Below are 22530 nucleotides of genomic sequence, written 5' to 3' on the forward strand. Positions count from 1 at the left end.
TAGGTTAGTCAGTTGTATTTGAAAGAAAAACAAGCAAATAAACAATGCCACAGAAATGAAATATATTGCATTGTTCATTCAAAGAAATTTAAAATATCTTGTTTGAAATTTTTTTCCAAATTCCATTTTATACTTTTTGAGGCTTACACTTTAGAGAAAATATTTCTGTTCAGAATTTCTTCTAGTTGGAGTTAACTAGGAAGATCAGTTTTATTTCCAAATATTTGTCTTATATATTTGTCTTTATACTATGTTATTATATGTTACTATGTTACTATACTATGTTACTAACTATAACATTTAACTAACAACACAAATACATTTATTGTCAAAATTTAACTTCAACTCAAGCTGTACAAATGATAGTATAATAGCCATTTCCTGTCCAATGCTAGGTAAATAATATTAATAGAATGTGGAAAGGCACTAGTATTAGCAATAATAATTATTTAGTTAAACAAAGTTAGTTCTCTACTTTTTGTTGTTTGGGGTTTGTCTGATATTAGCTTTCAGAGAAGCACTACCACTGTAGTAGTTAATCCATATCCATTATAATTAAGGACAAATCACAATCTTACTAGATCTACTTTCATAAAATGCTTGGATTATTTGTTTAAATATTAGGCTTTGTTCTGATTTCACAATTAGGGCAAAAGCTACCTTTGCTTGCAATTTTTGAATAATTTAGGGTAAAGCACTTGGTCTCAATTATCTAAATAATTTTATATACCACATTCAAGAATGTCCTTGAATAATGAATCCTGTTTTATGATTTGAAATAAAGGAGGAATTATAACTGAAAACATATTCTTTGGGCATTAGAAAGGATTGATAATATAGCACTTGTTATAGTGATTTCATTTGTACATTATTATATTTTAGCTGTTTGAGGAGTGTAGCCTTTTTTTGTTAGAAAATATTTGGTATAGTTAATTAAATCAGGTATTTGAAAGGATATTTTCTGTTTTTTTCTAGTGAGCAGTTTTTTGTTTTTATTTTTTCATTTCTTTGAATTAATATTGATTTTTTTTCTTGAAAGATCCATGCCTTTCTTTCATAGGTAATTTTGTCTTTTATGTAGTATGATTACTAGTAAGTGCTACTTATGAATCTGTAGTTACAAAACATCAAATCCTGATTGAGTTACAAAGTAAATTCTTCCTGGTATATGAGACAGAGAGAGAGAGAGAAAGAGAGAGAGAGAGAGAGAGAGAGAGAGAGAGAGAGAGAGAGAGAGAGAGAGAGAGAGAGAGAGAAACAGAGAAACAGAGAAACAGAGAAACAGAGAGAAAGAGAATGAATGAGTGTGTGGTATTCCAAAACAGTATGGTTTCAAATACCTTAAAACTGCACTAAGGCTTTTGGGACACCCTCTACATATCTTTTAAGGATATTAACTACTTGGACTCAGAGCTGGGAGAGGGGGAATCAAGGATGTAATTCCTAATAAATTTGATTAGAAATAAAGATAAAGTACTTGTGCAATCATAAGACAATTGGGGAATATTATAAGTTTATGTATTATATTCATTGAAATATATATAGTAAGCAGTTGAAGGATTTCTTTTTTTGAGGCCCTTTATCAGTATATTTAGATGAGATTAATAAACCTGTTTCTGCTTTCTAATTTTGCTAATGTATTTATGCTGTAAATTCTAGATGTACAAGACTAGTTTTCTAACTAGCTAAACCATTCATTTGTTAATTTTTCCACATGTTTAGATGACATGTTTTAGGAAATATATAGTTTCTGAAAGAGGGCAAGCCAGTATAGTGAAAGACTTTGTATCCATGCTACGTGAGGATCATTTGAAGCAACTGGGAATATTTAGCCTGGAGAAGATAAGGCTTAGTTGGGGATATAATAGTTATGTCTACATAATTGCTCTAATTTTTTTTTTACTTCCACTGATTCTGCTTTCTTATGTTATTTTAAATTTTAGTCATAGTAATCTTTTATTAATTATAATGCCTTTAAATTGAGAAAACATATATTAAATACCTACTATGTGCTACTTAGTGGGGGTACAAAGAAAAAAATTAAATGATTCTTTCCATTTGTATTCTACTTGGTATGCTCGGAGTGTGTTAGAGTACAGTCTGTAGATATATAATACTATGAGGAAAAAGAAAGTCGTAAACTAGAAATAAAAAGGTGAAATATTCTAAAATGGTAAGAGGAGAAAGGAATGTATTTAAAGTATGGGGACTAATATAAAATATAGTGAAAGAGGTGAAATGTAGACTTATATGACTGAAACAGGGCATATGAAAGAAGGGATAATATGATATCAAAGTAGAAAATTAATTTGAAGACAAGTTGGATTGCTTCATATATTAAAGCATTTGTATTTCATCTTAGAGGCAACACTGTGTCATTTAAGATTTTTGGATTAGAGTATAATATGGTAGGATCTATATTGCAAACCTGTTTATTTACTTGATGATGGTGGTTGTTATTTATCCATTTTCAAAGAGGACTAATGACATCTCAAATGAAGTGTTGATTTATGGGTGAATTGTATTAAATAAGTGAGGCAGAGTTGCACCAAGTTGTCATTCTCACTTTTTTATTCACAGTCATTGGAATCCAGTGGCTGGATTTGTAATGGTTAGTTAGGTAATAGTATCCAAAAAGTAGCTATCTTACTGAAGTGAGAGAGACTGATGTGTAGCAGGAATAGGGGATAGTGTCAGTAAAGAAAGCTCCAGAGATATAAAATAGGATGAACATTGAGAAAACACCATTTAATTTAGGAGTTGAGATTCCTGATAATCTTAGAGAATAGTTTCATTTGAGTGGTTGTGTTGGAAATTAGCAAGGAGTCAAAAAGAGTTGAAGAAATAGAGGCAATCAATGCAGAAAACTCTTCCTAGGAGATTGTCTGTGAAAGAGAAAAGAATCACAGAATTTGAGATTTGGAAGAGACCTCTAGTCCAACTCATACATGAAAGAATTTCCCACTGTAATGCATCAGTCAAGTGGTTATCCAATCTTTGGAGGTCTTCAAAGGGCAGCCAACCCTTTCTAGAAATAGTCTTTTGGAGACCTTTATTGGGAATATTGGGGGAGGGGGTGGTGTTTGTGTGGGGGTTGGTTTTTTTTTTTTTTTTTTTTTAAGCATCAAGCTTAAATTACTTCTTTGAATCTTGTACCTATTACTTCTCATTTCAGCCTTTTGGAACCAAATAGGACAAATCTAATTCTTCCTCAACTTGAAAGGCTTTCGAATGCTTGAAGGTAGCTATGGTGTCCCCTTGTCCATTCTCTTTTCCAGGTAGTTCTTTCAACTGATTTTTATAGAGCATGTACTGGGAGTTCTGTTTGCCATTTTCAAAACTTTCTAGCTTACCAGTATTATTCTTAAATTCTGATACCTAAAACTCAACATAATAGAAAGACATTGATGGGGGTAGACTACAATGGGATCTTTCTGTTTTGGGAAACTAGATCTTTTTCTTGAAACCCAAGATTACACTAATTTTGGGGGGTTACTAATTCTTTGAGATTTCAGTTCCCTAAAACCCCTATAAGTTTTTCAAACCTACTGTCTAATCATATCTCCTTCATCTTATATTTAGTGAAGGTTTTTATTGTTATTTTGTTTTTTTTAATCCAAGTGATATAGGAAAGATATCTTATAAGGTATTAGGGTCAAGAGAAATTTTTTTTTTTTAAAAGCTTCAGAGTTTTGAGCAAGTTTTTAGGTAGTAGAAAAAGGAGGTTGATAATAGGTAAAAAGATAAGAGATTGATGTCAGAGAAAAAGAATGTTTAAAGTTTAAGATCTTTGAAGAAATGAAAGGGGATATAATTAAGTCTAAAAGAAAAAGGAGCTATCTCTTTCTTAGAGAAGGAGTAGAAACTAGGGAATGATGTTGAGTATGGAGTATGGAAAAAAGAGCAGCTCACAATGAATGGCTTCTTTTCTTAGTAAAATAGGAGGCATGAGAGAAAGATGGTGAATGTAAGGAGCATGAGGAAAAAAAGAGAATAGTTATGGGGTATATGATAGTCTTGTTGCCTGACTTTAATGTGAATCTCAAAGAACATAGCAGGAGATAAGTAGCAGCACACCCAGTGAGCTATAAGGAGTTAATACTGGATTATTATTTGGCAAGTTTTGAGCATTAAATGGAATGAGATGGTAAAGAACTCAAAGTAGAGTTTAGTGTGTAGTGGCACTGGTCAGTCATAAATCAAGACAGAAGAGGTGATAGTTTGAAAGAACAGGTAAGGTGAAGGGATTGGTTAGAAGTCACAGTGAGGGTGAAGAATAAGGTTAGCTGAAATAAAAGAGAAAGAGTTGGAAGGACTGAAAAATTGCAATCAGAGAGAAGAATTTCAGAGTTCTAGATCATGGAGGTACTACCTATCTGTCAGTAGCTATTACATTTAAATACTTACTATGAGCCAGCTATTTACTAAATAGGGAAGATAGAGAAAAATATGAACCAATTTTTGCTTCCAGGGTAGTTAAATATTCTACCATAGAAACTGGTAATAATGAAACACATGATCTGATCTTCCCTAAAAGTTACTGGGGAAAGTTAAAAAGTTAGGTTATAGGAACTGACGGAAATTAAATGAACTGGAAATTCAGGATTTTAGAGGGTTCATCCACATATCAGTATGAGGGTAGCATTTGGAGTGGAGTGGGGAAGTTATTAAGGAAAAATTTGAGTCAGATACTGATTTCTTTGAGAAAAGAATTCTCTTAGGGTTGATAGGATGGAAATTTGGAAGATGTAATATTAGATTATTAGGCAAATGAATGTGTAAAGAGGAATTTTAAGCACTGTTGTCAAATACTAGGGATACAGATATGAAAGTAACACTACCTGCTCTTGAAGATATCAATATTTTAATAAAGGAAAGCAACACACGTAGGAAGCTCCAGCTACAAGTCATATCAATGTTCAGTGATCCTTAATTGCAATGACAAGGCAAATAGTAATGCCTCTTTTTTTGTGTCTTTTAATTAATAAAACCCTATAGTTTCTGATGTTGGACTATTTGATAGTGTCAAGGACTTTAGTATTGTAATGCTGGAAAAACTGAGGCGAGATAGAGGTTAGAGAGTTATTATAATTTAATTTATTGGAGAGTAAGTCAATTGACTGGATTGGATTCTTGTTTCCAAGTACCCAGTCTCAAATGTGGGGTATAGAGATTCTTTATAGGGAGACAGAAACAATGACATAATGGGGAGAGGATGGAGATGACATAATGGGGAGGCACTGGAGATGGGAAGATTATTTGATATTCTGATGGGGAAAAGTATTTGATATTCTAATAGATTGGGATGAGGAGCAGCATCTGATATTCTAAACTATAAGATCTTTTGTCCTTATCAATTATTCTGATGATCAAAAGGGAAAGGTGGTATGATAGCCTGAGGTTTGGGGCAGAATGACCGAGGTAGGGCAGTTAAGAAGATTTGTGGCATTACAGTATTGTGAACTTCCTTGTTCTCCTAAATCTGAGTAAACTGTCACTAATCCGAAATATTGTAGGATGAGGCATGCTTAGCATACACTTGCAAGTGGAACATTTAAGTTTTCTCAGCTCTATGTTGATAATATTGTAGATATTTTTGATGACTATGCAAAGTTAAACTACTTTAAATAAAGTAAAAGCAGTATTGCTGGATTTAGCTAATACTGTCTATAGAGTAAATCTGAGTATTTGAATAATTAACCTATTTATTGAATTCATATTTGGAAACTTATTAAAAACACTACAAATATGCATATTTAAATTCTAAATTCCAGAAGAGCATTTGAAAGAATATTGGCTGAAATTAAAGAAAATAACAATTATCATTTGCATGGGCATAAAATTAAGAAGATTTTAACTGAAAAGTAAAATAAAATTTCAAAATTATCTTTGATATCTTTAGATTTTCCCTATTAGAAGAACCCCAAACTGGTTCATATTGCATTATATTTGAGGGCATTGCAGGCATATATTTTAAAGAATGGATAGAAAGTTTTAATAATATTTTTACTTTCTTTTTCCTTTACATAGTCCATTTTCATAGATTAGATAATAAGTTCATTTTAGTTTTTAACTACACAAATATTATTGGGTTATTAGGTAAATATAACATTTGTGCTATATGTACATATTTACACACGTATATATATGTACATATATACATATGTTAATGGTCTTTTGGTTTATTTTTATGGCATAAAAATTCAATAGAGATACATGGAATCTATTCTTTGGTTTGAATTGCACTTTCTTAAGCTTTTAAAGGTGACTGTATATTATTAGAATTTTTTGTTGTATTTTATAAATGTTAGGAAAGAAATAAATGATTCCTTCCCTTCCAGTCTAGTTACATAGTTGAGATATAATAGTATCAAATAGTATGAGGATACAGTAGAAACTGCACCAGATTTGTTGTCAAGATTTCCTTTAAAGTGGCAGTTGACTGTTTCCTTCCTATGGGACCTTATATAAGTCACTTAGTCTCTCGTGACCTCAGTTTCTGTATATGACTTAAGGGAGTTGGACAAGATGAATTGTAAGTTTCTAGGTTTAAATTTATGATTCCAATGGAGTGAGAATACTCTCTAGGAGATTGAAAATAAAGGACTTTTATTAGATATCAGAATTTAGGACTATCATCCCAATTTTTTTCTAAATGCTACTTTACTCTTAATCTATAATTTTTTATGGATGACATAAATAAAAGGAAATCCCCATTTTCCTTAAAGGTAGTTTCCTGGGTTATGTAGCTAAATCCTGCCTTATTTCCTAACTTTAAAAAATTTTAAGTAGATAAATTTCACTTAAATAGTATTCTAAAACAATTACTAACATTTATTTCAATTATGCAGTTGATGTACATATTATTGAATAAAATTGAATTGTAAACAAAAATCAGAACAGGCTTTATATCAAATAACAATTGCCATTAGTGTTGTAAGTTTATCAATGGAATTGGTAAAGAAGCTTCATAGAACAGATTTACATATTATGGCATTTTTTTTAACCTAACAAAAACTCTTGATCGCATTGTAATGGTAATACTTATAAGAAACACAAAAGAATGGAACATTGTTTATTTACTATTTTTCTAGAGTTACTGGTTTGCATTTAAATAGGAAAGTTAATAGTGCAGGTATGTGTTTTGGCCAACTTCTGCTTTGGCCTCTGTGAACTGAAGTTAAAGAGAAGAAAGAAAGTCATCCATTTAATCCTTTTTATGTTTCTAGAAGCTTTGTGTCTTTTGCTTTAATTAAGTGAACAAACAATCATATTCAAAAGTCAAGAGTGACTTTTTCCCAAAAGTGATTTTAATCAGTACTTTATCCTAGCTTTATAAACAGCATTTCTATTTTAGATCTATTGTTTAATTTATTTTTTACTTAAATCATATTCAGATTAAAAAGTAGTACTATATCATGAAATAAAAGGATATATAAAAAAGCTAAAATCTTTGCTTGTATTTTTTATTAATTATATTAAACATTCTTATCCAGTAAGTTATACTTTAGGACATGAGAAGAATAAAAGTTTGTTGGAGGGAACAAGGAATGGGATAACCTTCTGAATGTTAAAGTGGTGCTTTGTAGCATCTATTTTTAAAGTACCTTCCCTGAATGAGGTAATCCAAATCTCTGGAATAATGATTCTGAGTATTTTTGGAATTATTCTATTTTTTCATTTTCTTAAGAACTTTTATAAATATAGATTAATATAGATTGAAAGAAATATAATTTCTTCTTCTTTTTTTTTATTAAAGCTTTTTATTTTTTAAAACATATGCATGGACAGTTCTTCAACATTAGTCTTCCAAAATCTTGTGTTCCAATTCTCCCCCCCCTTCACTCCCTCCCCTACATGGCAAGTAGTCCAATATATGTTAAACCCAATATATGTATACATATTTATACAATTATTGTGCTGCACAAGAAAAAAAAAAGAAGTAAAATGAAGTGCAAGCAAACAACAACAAAAAGAGTGAAAATACTATGTTGTGAACCACATATATAAGTTCCTATAGTCCTCTCTCTGGGTGTAAATGGATCTCTTTATCACTGAATAATAGAATCTGGTTGGAATCATCTCATTATTTAAGAGAACCATGTCCATCAGAACTGATCATCGTATAATCTTGTTGTTGCTGTGATCTTCCTGCTGTTGTTCTGCTTATTTCACTTAGCCTCAGTTCTTGTAGGTCTCTCCAGGCATCTCTGAAATCATCCTGTTGATTATTTTTTGAAATGTAATTTCTTTATGAAACATTTTGCTATCCATTGAAATAACTGGATATACTTGCAGATGTCTAAAAAGCCAGAGAAGAATCACTATTGCATTAGTTTTTCTTTGATTGGAATGAGTGAAGCATTCTTTCATACTATAATGTGAACAACACATCACTTAGCACAGTGTCTGACACATAGTGGGTGCTTAATAAGTGATTAAGGACTGAATGACAGAACGTACAGAAATAAATTCAGTTTCTGTCATACTATAGAAGTTTCTTGTATAGATAGTGTGTAACTGTAACATAAAAATGCAAGTTGGATGTTCAGTTGTTATGTGAGATAGTCTTTACAATGTTTATTGTTGTCTTGTTGAGGAATATCTGTTATATAAACAGTACTTTTTTTTTTTTCCTCTTCCAAACATATTTTTCCCTAATGTGCAAGGCTTTATTTAAGATGTGATATACTGCTTATTACCATGTTAACATACATAGGAAACAGTTATATTGGAAAGATTTAGAAACACTTTTTGGAAAGAAAAAAGAATTGAAACTCAACCAGATTCTCATTTTCTTAAATTAAGGAATAATTGTTTTGTAATGAGAATAACCATTTGCTCATTGGCACTCATAAGTTCTAAAAGGTAAGGCATCAAGAGATGTATGTTCTCTTTTGCTTGTAGGAAAGTGCTTATGCTTTAGGTCAGGGTCCTCAAACTAAGGCCCGCGGGCCAGATGCAGCAGTTAAGGACATTTATCCCCCTCACTCAGGGCTATGAAGTTTCTTTATTTAAAGGTCCACAAAACAAAGTTTTTTTGTTTTTACTATAGTCCAGCCCTCCAACAGTTTGAGGACCCCTGCAAGTTAGATGATTGAGGATCCAAAGTAGGTGAGAAATGGGAACCTTTTTTTACAATCCTTTTTTTTTCCTAAGATGACATGGACTTAAGTAGACATCTAATTTTGAAGCCTTGGAAAATAAGGAAATCTCCTTTGGTTTAGAGGTTTAATCTCCAGTTCTTTCTCTAAGAGAGAAGCTGTCTCCTCTGCCCCCCTCAAAAAAACAAAAAGAGCTAGAAGAACAGGTTCCTTCTTCTTGTGACTTCAGAAGAAGAACAATTGATATATGTTTGGATTTTTCCCTAATTGCTTGCCCAATGAATTTCTTTGAGTAAGGAATGTCCTTTTTGGTTAGAGGACAAAGGCCCATTTTATTGAATTGACAACTTTTCTTTGAAGTTTTACATGTCTATGTTAAGCTGGTTTAGGGGATGGGGAGAATTACTTTCGGGAGCAAAACTCAAAAGTATTTATCCTTGGTCTCTTTTTAATATTTTACAATGTAGAGTGTCTTCATTTGTATACTTTCTCCTATTTGGGGGTTTGAGACTGTTTCTCTATCTGTTTGGCAACTTTTTCCTCAGTCTCTCTTATTAGACTTCATCCACCTCATGCCTATTAATTGGGGATATCCCAAAGCTCTGCCCTTGTCACTTTTCTCCTTTTATATTATCTCACTTGATAATTTTATCATTTCCCATAAGTTGAGATTATCCTCTTTTTGCAAATGATTTCCAGTTTATTTATTCATCTTTATCCATCCTTAGTCTCCTTTTCTCAGCTCCAGGCCAATGCTACCATAGTGCTGTTGGACCTTTTAAATTGGATGGCATAGAGATGAACTATAATCACAAAGAGAGGGAATAGAGATAGACATCTTAGATAGTCTTGGAGTATTTCTGTAGCAAATAGTACATGATACAGCAAAGAAAACAGCAGTGATGGCTACATAGATACGAGAACCAAGGAAGAACAACACTTCTAAAATCTAGTGAGGAAATATTATTCAGGAAAGACAGTGGAAAATAAGCATGCTTATTTTTTCCCTATATTACACTGAAAATAAACTAGTATTTGATAAAATAAATTTCCATCTTTAGTAGCAGCCTGTTATTTTTCCTGTTGCCTATACTTTTTATGAAATTTTTTCTTATATTGAGCCTCAATTGAACCTGCATGGAATATAGTAAGTGATTAATAATTGCTTGTTGACTGACATTTGTAGGTTAATCTGATATCCTTCCTTCATTTGACGATTCTTTATAAATATTTGAAAGCTGCTATTCTCCTTTCACAAATTTGAACATCCTAAGATCCTTTAGCAAATTATATCATTTGTATGGTTTTGAGTGAATTTATTGTCTTGATTGTCCTCTTTTGGATATTCGCTATTTACCAATATCACTCTTGCTTTTATACATGGTAAGAAAACAAGTATTTAAAGAAAATCAGAGATAAATGTCTAATCTATGACAAATTGAGATCCTTTTTGTTAAAAATGCTTTTTCTTTCACATCTGAAACCACAATTTGTTGTTTAAAGAAGAAAAACAATCTACTAATTAGTTTCTATTTTAAAATTCAAAATAAGAAAATTATTCCTTTATTGCTTATTAAAGGCTATATATAATTCTCATTTTTAATCCTTAAAACAGTGCTATGAAGTAAATTTTTTTTCTTTTTTGTCAGATCTGATTTCATTATTGTAAGGAATTGAATACTCCAGGTGATTCTTAGCAATTTAAATTGTTTTGTAATTTTAAAGTCTTGAAGTTGTCTAGGACAATTTAGTATAAGATTTTGAAGATTTTTTTTCATGTAAACACATTAAAAAAATCCAACAATTTTGAATTTTAAATATCTATGAAAATCCTTCTCTCATACCACCAACAGTACAGTCTAGCTCTGGACATACTCTTAAGGAGACAACTGGAATGATAGCAATGTAGAAAATATGTAAAAATTTCTGAGTACACTTCTATTAGTTTTAGCAATAGATTCATGGCAAATTTACTTTTAATAAACACTTTCAAAGATTATTTCTTTTGAGGAAAAATTCATATTTCTTTCTATATTTTACCCTCAGCAGTTAATGTTGATTCATATGCAAAAAATTATTTTCATGGGTGGCCTTTTTTGCAAATAATTATCAGAAGTTCAATACCAGATTGACAGATTTAGTGAAATAATCTTCCTTCTGATTTATTCTCATACTTTCTTGCAGTTTTTTTCTCCTCTACCCTCCCCTCAGTTTTGTTTATAGTAAGAATGCTTCATATACTCAGGACCAGATAGCAGATATACTTAAAAAAGTTTCAATAGTTTCCAGTTATATTTATTTTCCTCTAAGATAGGCAATATAGATGTATTCAACATACTTTGATTTGGGGGCTAAGGTTCTTTATTACTTGCTTCCATTAATTTTCTCTAAAATGGAGTTGGTGCTTTGGACAATTAACTTGTAAAAGATAAAATAGGTATAGTTTTACTATTTTTTTGTATTGATAATTTGTGATTTAGAAGTAGATATGTCTCTGGAGCAACTTTTAAAAAAAATTCTAAAATTTTAAGATCTTATACTTCTTACTCATTATAAATCAGTCCCTATAGAATTCAAGGGCTATATAGTTTTAAAATTTCTATTACCTCCTTCACCTAGTAAAATACCTTTCTTATAATGTAGTAGATATTTCATAAATACTTGATTTGAACTGTTGAATAACTTGTAGGAAATATGTTACGGAAACTGCCTATAATAATTGAGAAATTACAGAGAAGCTATCAGTTTGTTGATTGTTGAAAATATCAGATGAATGTGTTTGTCTGGTACTTAAGTATAAATGATGTTTGTTCTAGAGTTATTATTAGTTACTGGGTTTTGTTTTGTTTTGTTTTGCTTTTGTTTTGCTTTTGTTTTGCTTTTGGCTTTCTTTCATTGCTAGCAGCTTGTTAATTCTTCTTTCTCATGATTTTCCTTCCAAAATATTGACTTGTTTTTTTTTTTTTTAAAGGCATTCCTGGTTAGGTTGTCCATTGTAGAGAATGCTTAATTCTGTCCTTTCTTTAAACTACATTATCTTTCCTTGTAATAGCAATGATTCTGCTTTTTCATAATAGTACCCTGCCAAAAGTGACTATGAATCTAGTAGATATCAACTATATCAGTATTTTTGTGCTAAATTGATTTCCCTTTAGGGTATTATTATTTTTTCCATTCCCTTTTTAAAAAATGGGGGGGGGGAGAAAAAGGCATTTAAACAGTTTCCCTTCGTTTATTATTTGTTATTTTTTTCTAAAACAGAGTTAGTGACTTTGGACAGTTACTTTATAAAAGACAAGTATAGGTATAGCATTGTCATTTTTTTGATAAGCTGTTTGGAAGTAAATAGCTTAAGTAGAATGAGAGAGGCCAAAATCCTTAAGACTACAGAGAAGTTTTATATGTTAAGAGCATGAAGACTCTGTTTAGGAAAAGAATTGGTAGGCCATATTTGCAGCAGTGTAAGAATTACTTATGTGAATGAAGTAAGTGACTGAATGAAATCACATATTCGCAAATATTTCATTTGTGTAGCTCTGAGTAAGGAAACCCCTTTACCCATATAAATCATCAAGTATTTTATAATTCACAAGTTACCAAAGATATTGAGAGATTAAGAGATTTGCTAGGATCTATTCAGCTAGGTCACAATGAAAATTAGACTTGAACCCAGAACTGCCCTCTCAGTTCAGTTCTTTGTCCACAGTGCCACATTAAGTATATTGAATTGCTTTTTATCCTTGTTTCCTAAATGATAAATAACTCCAATTGATTTGTCAGAGCAAAAACAAAGATGTACCATATAATTAGATTACTTAAATATAGAATTATTTTAACAGGTATTCAGCTTTGAGAAATGGGAAAAGAACATTGGAAATAACATCAACAGTGATTATAATTTTATACAAATGTTTAACTACAGTAAATCTGTTGCCACAACAAGTTCAAAAGAACCAAGAAAGTATCTTAGCAAATATTTGACTTATTTATTAAGGTGATAGATATAGTTGGCAGAAGCTATCCTACTTAAGATTATAAATTCATACTTATGAAATTTGATGGATGAGTTTAAATAGTAATGTTTCATTTAGCAGGGAGAAGTTATGGATATAAAACTAGTTGGGAGAATGCTTGGCAATGAGATCTAACTAAGCAAAGTCATGCCAAGTACATTATTCAAGGATGAAAATGGAGAGACAACAAAGAAGACAAATGTAAAAGATCCACAAGAATTACTAGGCAAACTGTTTTCATCATCAGAGACAATAGAACTACCATACATAGATCAATAAAAATTTCAAAGTTCTGAATGTGTTATAGAGGAGGTAGAAATGACACTCTTTGTATAGAAATAAGAAAATTAGTTGGAATATATATATAAAGAAGATATATGATAAAGCAGAGGAAATTGTGATAGCATTGAAAAATTAAATCACAAGGTATCATATGGAGAGGAAGATAATATATGGTTGTGGAAAAAAATCTCTGGTCACATTAACACTTCTCCTCCCTCTATTCTCTCCCCCCCAAGAAAACCATAACAACTACTGACCTACTGGCATTCTCTCTAACGTATTTAAATCTTTAGTAATTTGTACATGAAATGAGAACATTCTCAAAGAGGATACTATTAGAGCAAAAGCTGGCTTTTATAAGTGATAATCCATAAAGGATCATGTCTTTACTGTTTTAGAAAGAATAGTAAGAGATAGTAATTACAAAATTCTATTATGTAATTGTTGATTTTGAAAAAATCATTTATTTAGTTTGGTAGAACAATAAAGATTCCACCAGTATATCTCTCAATGATACATCAGTTATCATTTAAGATTATTTGAAAGGCATAGCCAGAGAAATAATCTCATTCAATGCCTTTCTGATCATAAACAATCTTGAAAGATATGAAATGGAGATATATAGCCATCATTGTGATAGAAGAGATCGAGTACAAAATCTAGGTTAACAATTGATTCTCTCTGGATGCTAGAGGAATCTCCAGATTTCCCTGATTGCAGATGATACCATGCTGACTGTATCAAACTCGAGAATATTGTAGAATCTCCTAAAAGTGATATATAACTAGTCATGAATTTCACTTAAACATCCACACAGAAAAGACTAAATAGAATGAAGAATAAATTTGAATGATAAGCCTGTTGACTTGTCCGTATCAAAATATACATTTGGAACATACAGTACAGACAGAATAATTGATCCCAGAATAAAATAAGCTGAATGGCCTCAGGACATTATAAAACTTTTTTGACAATCCCAAAATTTCTTTTATAATCTTAAGTTTCTTGTAAAAACAAAGCCTGCCCCCTCCCTCGGCCTTTTAAAAAATATTGACAGTTTCTTGGTGGAGTTATCAACAAGCTATGAAATAATTTCTGAAAAATTAAAGACGAATAATCCATAGACAGCAGTGGAGGGGTGAGTGGTAGATATGACTAAGTTCAAATATATAATCAATGTGGAACTTTGAAGAAGATCTGGAGTAAAAGATGTCAAGAAATTTTGACAAAAAGAAAAAGTGAGTTGATAATATGGCGAGGATGAGGAATATGGGTATAGCCAGAGGTACCCAGTCCTAAATCATTGTAAATGTTAAAACAAGAAAGCCTTTAATGAATTAGATAACATTTCCCCTTCACATGTGAATGTGAGTCAGTTCCACAGGATGCAAAAATACTGATGGATTATGATCTATCTATATTGGAGGAATGCCTAATGTAACAAAATATAGATTTATATGAATATAGTAGTCTTAGTTAATAACTTTTAAGTATAATTTATAACATTCTTTAAAGAACTAATAATGATAAATATAGTTAGATAATGTCTAACTACTAATTTATTTCTATAATATTTAGACTCTGTATTACTGAATTCTGGCATTGACATTTTTAATATATTAAAAATAGTATTAGCAATCAATTATTAGCTTAATTGCTTACTTAAAACCTTGTTTTAATGTTTATTAAATGCTTGTAAAAGACAAAGTCATAAGATACAGAGATTTTTCTTTTTGTGAATAATTTTGTTGTTTGGAATGTAAATGTGATTCTGGGAAAAACAACAATAATGATAAAATTTCTATTGTTTAGAGCTATCAAAAAATGGAATTGCCTGCCTTGAGAGGTAGTATATTCCACCGGTTGGAGGACAATTAGCATTTGGAATATCCATCGTGGCAGATGTTGTGAAAAGTTTCTTGGTCAAGTAGGGTTGGACAGGATGGCCTTTGAGGTCTCTTCTAGCGTTTAGATTATGTGATCTCAGAGCAAAGCAAGAGAATTTTCCTAGACTAGAGAATGGATGATAGTAGATTCCTGGACTGAAATTTTATCTCTACCAATTGGGACTAGGAAGTAAAAAGGCTAGTCCTGAAGCCATTATAACCATTTAAGAGGAGGCAAAAAGCAATACCTATGGAGGAAAAGAAGTCAATAGTTTTGCAGTCTATTTCTTGACAGTATTCACTTGAAGTGGCCTTTTATTGTTTTGCTACCCAAGTAGTAATGAGTTAGAACTAGATTTCAGTTTACATGTAAGAAGTTCTTGGCTATTGTTGGAGGAAAGAAAAGACATCTCACTACAAAGTTGACTTTATTTAAGTGAGTAGTTTTTGAGTCAAACAGTATTTTCTGTAATATTTCTGTATTATTGCTAATCAGTTGGATTATGAATGGAACCTAAAGAGAAATTGACTGTATAACAATAGATTTGTAATAAAACAGGTGTTTTTGAAACATTAAATTTTTATCCTCAATGTTATTTATAGACATTTAAAACTAAAAACTCTTAACCCTTGGCCAGATCTGGAATATTCTGTAAATGAGTTTGTATATATTAACTGTGACTGCCATATCATTCTGCTTGGCAAAGAAATCCAAATGTCTTCTGGCTAAGTTGGTTCTGAACATTTTTGGGGTTTTTTGGAGTCTATGTTGTGGTATTAAAATCTCCTTAAGAAATTATTATTCTTAGAGGAATATCTTCATAAATAGTTGATTTTTAATAAATGCATCTTTATGTTTCCTATTATTCATAATGTAAAGCTAGTTTTGAATTGGTCTCTTTGAATTTTTTATAATTGCATGCAATTATCTTCTCACTTTTTACTGAACTAGGAGACAGCTTTTTAAAAACTATATTTTGATAACTAAATTTTAAATATAATTGGTTTCCTTTATTTATAATTACATATATATTATTTTGAGCATTTCAAAACATCATTCTCAGAATAGATCGATGTACATGAGTTTTTACTTGTCTGCTGAATGGGTCCACAACATCTCTGAATTTCTAGATTGTCAGTCTGTATGTAGCTGATATAGAATTGACTTCAAAATTAATAACCCATTATTTCTGTTCTTTTAAGATATAACCAGTTTTCTTTTTGTGTGCGATATTGTTATTGTTAGCTATTGTCTAAGTTCCTATACTTTAATTGGAAAAAAATCAGTGAGACTTTTCTACAAACCTTTGCTCTCTTTCATTTCAAAATACTAAAAGAAAGAGGGAAACAAATGATTATTGAGTAGTTATTTTGTACCAAGTAGTGCATTATTTTACAAATATGAAGTTTACAAAAATGAGGTTTACAAAACTTCATTTAATTCTTAAAACAACCCTAAGAAGTAGCTATAGTTTTAAGTGTTTTTTTGGTCATCCATCCCTCTGCCTACATTTTTGCAGTTAAGTCACTAAATATCAAGAGATAAATATTGAGTTGGTTTGGATAATTTTTGTCTTATAATTATCAAATCCCGAAATTTATGGATAATATTATATTTGAATATTATTTAAAATTCTTGCTACTGGGGAAAATATCAATATAAACATTTCATTACTCAGTAATCATGAAATTCAGTATTTTGTAACTTTCTACACTATTTTGATTTGAGTCTGATCTAAAGTGTTATTAACTTTTTTACATTAATCATAAGCCATCATTGCTTTTAGATATAAAATTCATTCATCGACACTTCTGACTTTATTTAAGTTTTTGTAGAGTTGATTTTCCTTGACATTTTACCCCAGTCTAGGCTGATAAACTGCATGAAAGGGAAAGAAGCATAATCAGTTAAATTTCTAATATATCTATGTTTATTGGACTATTAAGGTATAATGCCTAAACTCAGTTTTTTGTTTTTGTTTTTGTTTTAAGTTATAACTCCTTATATATTAACCTAAATAGGTAACATTAGCTTGAAACTAAATCTAGAAGCCTTAAAAAACACTTTGCCTCTTAAATATGTTCTAGTTTAAACAGGAAAGTATTTATTTAAGAAGCAAAATAACTTCTTTTTTGCAATGGGCTGGGTGCTAACACGGTCATCACACCCTTTTTAACAGTTTTAGAGTCCTAAAGTTTTTGAACTGTGTCTCCATAGGTTGTCATTTGATTTACCTTTCCTAGCATCTTTTTTATTCTCTGGCAAAAACCCTTACAGAAAGGATTTTTTTTAATATCTAGTTATGAATAACATGATTTTTACTATTGAACAAGACTTTTGTTTTTGATAACATTGAAGAAATAGATACAAATGGTCTTAAATTTCTCTTTATACCTGTGGTTCACATATTTAACAATGTGGGTATGACTTAGGCTCAGGGATAGGCAGAGGGAATAGTATTTAGAAGAGGAGTAAAATAATGAGAACATATCTGAGAAGAGTGAATGAGTATCTGAAACCCAAAATCTTTTGTCCATTAAAAATTATTAAGAAGAATATTTTATTCAACATGCCGTATCTTTTTAAAGGTAGATTACAAATATATATATACAAATATACAAAAAAAGTTTTGTTTAATGATTTTTGTTATTTTTCTCTGTATTCCATTTCTTTACTTCAGAGGATCTTTGATCTTTCATTGTGAATCTTTCCTTCTGTGATACTAATTGCAACCCAGCTAGGCCTTTTCAAGTATGTATTTCCTTCCTTAAATTTGCCTGTATATTTCTCTTTCTTCCAGATATGTTAAGGTTATCCTTAGAATTGGTAAAAAAAAAAAAAAAAAAAGGAGGATTAATCAGATTTTCTTATTCATACTACTTTCTACATTAGCTGCAGTGATCTTCTAAATTAGTTATTTATGACAAAAAAATAAATAGGTCACAGTGTAAATTTTTTGAATTTAAGAGATTTGATGAAATTCCCAGGATAAGTGAGGATAAGATGAAATGCTCTCCAGGCCTTTGTTTTCAGTTGGACCTCCATCAAGTATTTAATACCACAGGGACTTTGAGGTCTTAGATGGCCCATTGGAAGAAAGGGTAATAAGCTTTCCAACTAACTAGAGGTGAAATAGAGGTAGATGATGATCCCCAGGAGTTTGGGGACTATTTCAGGAACAGAGATGACTTTCTCCTATAAAGCTAGGCCAGGAGCCTGCTCAGATTTACTGTTGGGGGATGGATGTGACAGCTCAAATCTCTAGTTTTAGTACTGAAAAACTCCAAATCTTAGTATCCAAAGATGTCTTATGGGTGTGTCAATAGGGGAATTTTGAATGGCAAACAGGATTTTACATTTGATAATGAGGTAATAGAGAGTCCTTGTAGTTTCATAAATAGGGGAGGTGGGTATAACATGGTCCGATTTTTACTTTGGAAAGATCGATTTAATAGTTGAGCAGAAGATGGACTGGAATGAGAGGAGATTTGAGGCAAGCAGTTCCATCAGAAGACTATTGCAGTAATCCAAGTGTTAGTTTGACAAAGTCTTGTACCAGGGAAATGGTAGTATCAAAGAAAATGAGGAGGCATATAGAAGAGTCATTATGGAGTGTAGAATTTATAGGACTTGGTAACTAATTAGATGTGGTGGTAGCAGGTTTGGGGTAAGGAGTAAAGTTGAAAGAGTGAGGAGTCAAGGATGATACCTTTGTTTCAAGCCTGGGTTACTGGGAAAATATTACTTTATTTTATTTTATTTTAATTTATTTAGTACTATTAGAGTTTTATGTTTCATTGCTTGTTTTAGTCTCTAGCTAAACTAATAAAGTCAAGGGGAAAACTTTTAACACTTGATTATCAAGTGAGAATAACAGAGCCTTTCCTTTGCAGGTTTCCTCCTGGCTTTCGCATAAGAATGCTGACTTATGTAGGTTTGTGGGGAAAGGAGAAGCTTTATAAATATTTTGGATGTTAATGGAGATTAAAAACTATGTATTAATATACTTATATAGTTACATATGCTTATTTATATACCTTAGTAAGCAATATTAATTCATTTACCTTTGGAGAGGAAGATTGGCACTTGCAAGTAATTATAAACATCTTAAAAAGCAAACATATATTATAAATAGGGATTTAGAACCTCAGAGACCAGACATTATTAAAATCATTGCAGTAATTAAAATTTTGTTGGCCCTGCAACACATGGTAGGCTCATTCTATGGATACTAGTGGAATATGTGAGTAGTCCACTTGTTATCTTTCACTGTTGCTTTGTAGATTTTCAAATGAGATAAAGTTCTTAGTCTAGGGACCTGCACATAGTAGGCACTCAGTAAATGATTTAAAAAAAAATGCTATGCTGCTAGCCTACTGTTTCCTGGCCATACATTTCTCTGTTTATATCTTTATTTCACTTAGGCATAATTCCTTGTTTGTAATGTGCTTCAGTCTATTCATGCTTGTCCCATATCTGTCTTTTGGATATTTCTTAACCTAATTTCTGCAGTGGCTGATATTCTATGACTTATAACCATAAAACATGACTGGATGAAAAATAGTTATTAAAATGTGAATGTTTGTTTGAAGATAAATCATGGGATCATTGAAAAACCTATTCAATCTCCATTAGGAAAATGGACTTATTCTCCTTTTCAACTGTGGACTCAGCTCATTGTCTGTTATATCTGTTCAAAATAGGAAATTGAGGTCTACTTGTTCCCTTTTCATATCTTCATCAGTGTTACTTCAGATATTTATTGACTCCATCAGTTACTATGCTAGGTAACTCTAAGACTACATTTGAAAATAAGAGCTAATCCTCATTGATGGAATGAATTTCCTAATGAGCAATTGTTAGGTCAGTGAACTCACCTTCTGTCCCAAAAATGGAAGGGGTAGAAGTTCTTTAAGAAATGGTCTTGCTGGTCTTGCTCTCTGTTTCACACTTCATTGTTCTTTTTTTAAATGCATGTCACAGATAAGCAATCTAAAATTGGATTCAGTATTAATGAGCTTAGAACATTTCATTTCATTTTTAATTTTATAAGTATTCTGGTTTTAAAATAATAGTAATAAGGGCAACAAGATTATATGATGATCAGTTCTGATAGACATGGCTCTTTTCATTATTGAGATGATTCTTATCACCTCCAATGATCTTGTGAGGAAGAGAGACATGTATACCCAGGGGACTGTGGGAACTGAGTGTGGATCACAACATAGCATTTTCACTCTTTTGTTGTTTGCTTGCATTTATTTTCTTTCTCATTTTTTCTTTTTTGATCTGATTTTTCTTGTGTAGCAAGATAATTATATAAATATGTATGTATATATTGGATTTGACGTATATTTTTATCATTTTTAACATATATTGGATTACTTGCCATCTAGAGGAGTGGATGGGGGAAAGAGAAGGAAAAGTTGGAACACAAGGTTTTGCAAGGGTCAGTTGAAAAATTATCCATGCATATGTTTTGAAAATAAAAAGCTTTAATTAAAAAAAATTTTTTTAAATAGTATTATATTGCTGACTTCATTCTGAGTGAAAAAAAAAAAAAAACAGCCACATCAAAATTTTAGTTTTACATTTAGCTTGAGACATTTACTAGCTTTGTGATCCTAGATAAGTCACCTAAGTAAGCTCTGTGTTCCTATTTCCTTAAGTATAAAATGTAAGATCATAATAGCAATACTGCCTAGAGTTATTGAAAGGATTAAATGAGATCTGTTTGTGAAGTGCTTGTACTTTATATGTGCCAGACATAATACACACTTATTAACTGCTTATTCCCTTTCTCCCCTTTCCTCTTTGAAATGTAATAGAAATAAAATGGGTATGAATATAAAGATCTGCCCGCTATTTGCAAAAGTATGGGCTCAGTGGGACTGGCTATGTGGCAATAACAGTTGCTATGAAGAAAGAGCTCCAATTTTAGGAAAATGCTAGTTCAGTAGTATGAAGCAGACAATAAAACTAATGCATTCAAAAACTACATAAAATGACATATAATATCCTTTATGAGGGAGGCTCTCTGCTGTAGTCTTTGTTACTTCACACCTACAATATCATGCACATACAGTCTATTGTGCCACAGGTTAGAAAGAAACTTGAGTACATTTAGAAGGAGGTAGTGAGTTGGGTGGGAAAACCATGTCAGCCATGCAGACATTTGTTGAAGAATGAAGATATGAGCCTAGAGAATACTTAGGGATTTAGAGTTGACTTTGTACCTTGTCAGGATTCCTGTATGAAATAGTGAAAATAATAGTAATTGTGATAAGAGTAATTGCATTTATATAGAACTTTAAGATTTGCAAAACATTCTATGTGTATTCTAATTCTATCTTAACTAGCATGTGAAGTGCTATTGTTAGTTTTATGTCTGCAAAAACCAAAGCTGACTTGAATAATGTCATACAGCTGCTCGGTGTCTGAGAAGAGTCAGACTCAGGCCTTTCTGGTTCTTAAGTCCAGCATTCTATTCACTGTGCCATCTAGCTGCTTTAAAAAATAGATTTGGACACTGGATATTGTTGGTCTTCATTCTAGATCTGCTTCATACAGAATTTCTAGTTGGATGTTATGCCATGGTCTCATGTTGATTGGAAGAATGATGGTGCTCTTGACCAAAATGAGGAAGAAGAGCGGGTTTTGGGGTAGAAAAGGCAAAATGAGATCTGAGAAATTTATTGCAACCCATCCATACTTTCTAATGCTGTGTGACTCTCACAAATTTTACCCACTAGCTAGCTATTATTGTCCAGAAGCACAGAGTTTATCTTTTGAGAAATTTATATTGTAATTCCCAGCTGATTCCTGCTATAAGGCAGCTATAGATGCCGTATAGATCCATAAGTGATTTACTGATGAGATGGAGGGGATTTTACTTGCAAAGCTGCTGTAGGTCCATAGGTCATAGTTTATAACTAGCTTAGAGGCTATGAAGCCTAGAACAATTATTGCCATACCAGACAGTGGTAGGAGGAAATGAGATGGGAAAATATTGAAGGTACCTCAAGATAAGCCATCTTAATTAGGTTTTAGCTGTTTCTCTTTTAGTGTAACGGGAAACTGAGGACTTCCCAAGAATAGTCATTTGATAATTCTGAAGGGAACCCCAAAACCTAAACCTCATCAGTTTCAGACCCAATTTCAAGGGTCTGTTAGTTATTAAGGCTCTGGGAAGGAGAACAAAAGATCTGCTCCTCTAGTAGAAATATCTGATCTCCTGGATCTTT

The 22530-nt window shown here is 31.5% G+C and overlaps 1 protein-coding gene across 1 annotated transcript in view; it reads left to right on the top strand.

Moving 5' to 3' along the window:
• STXBP5 (syntaxin binding protein 5) overlaps window positions 1-22530 on the top strand; it is a 199145-nt gene that overhangs the window by 3387 nt on the left and 173228 nt on the right. The window lies entirely within an intron of this gene.

Source organism: Antechinus flavipes, chromosome 4 (assembly GCF_016432865.1).
Source record: "Antechinus flavipes isolate AdamAnt ecotype Samford, QLD, Australia chromosome 4, AdamAnt_v2, whole genome shotgun sequence".
Classification (NCBI taxonomy): Eukaryota; Metazoa; Chordata; class Mammalia; order Dasyuromorphia; family Dasyuridae; genus Antechinus; species Antechinus flavipes.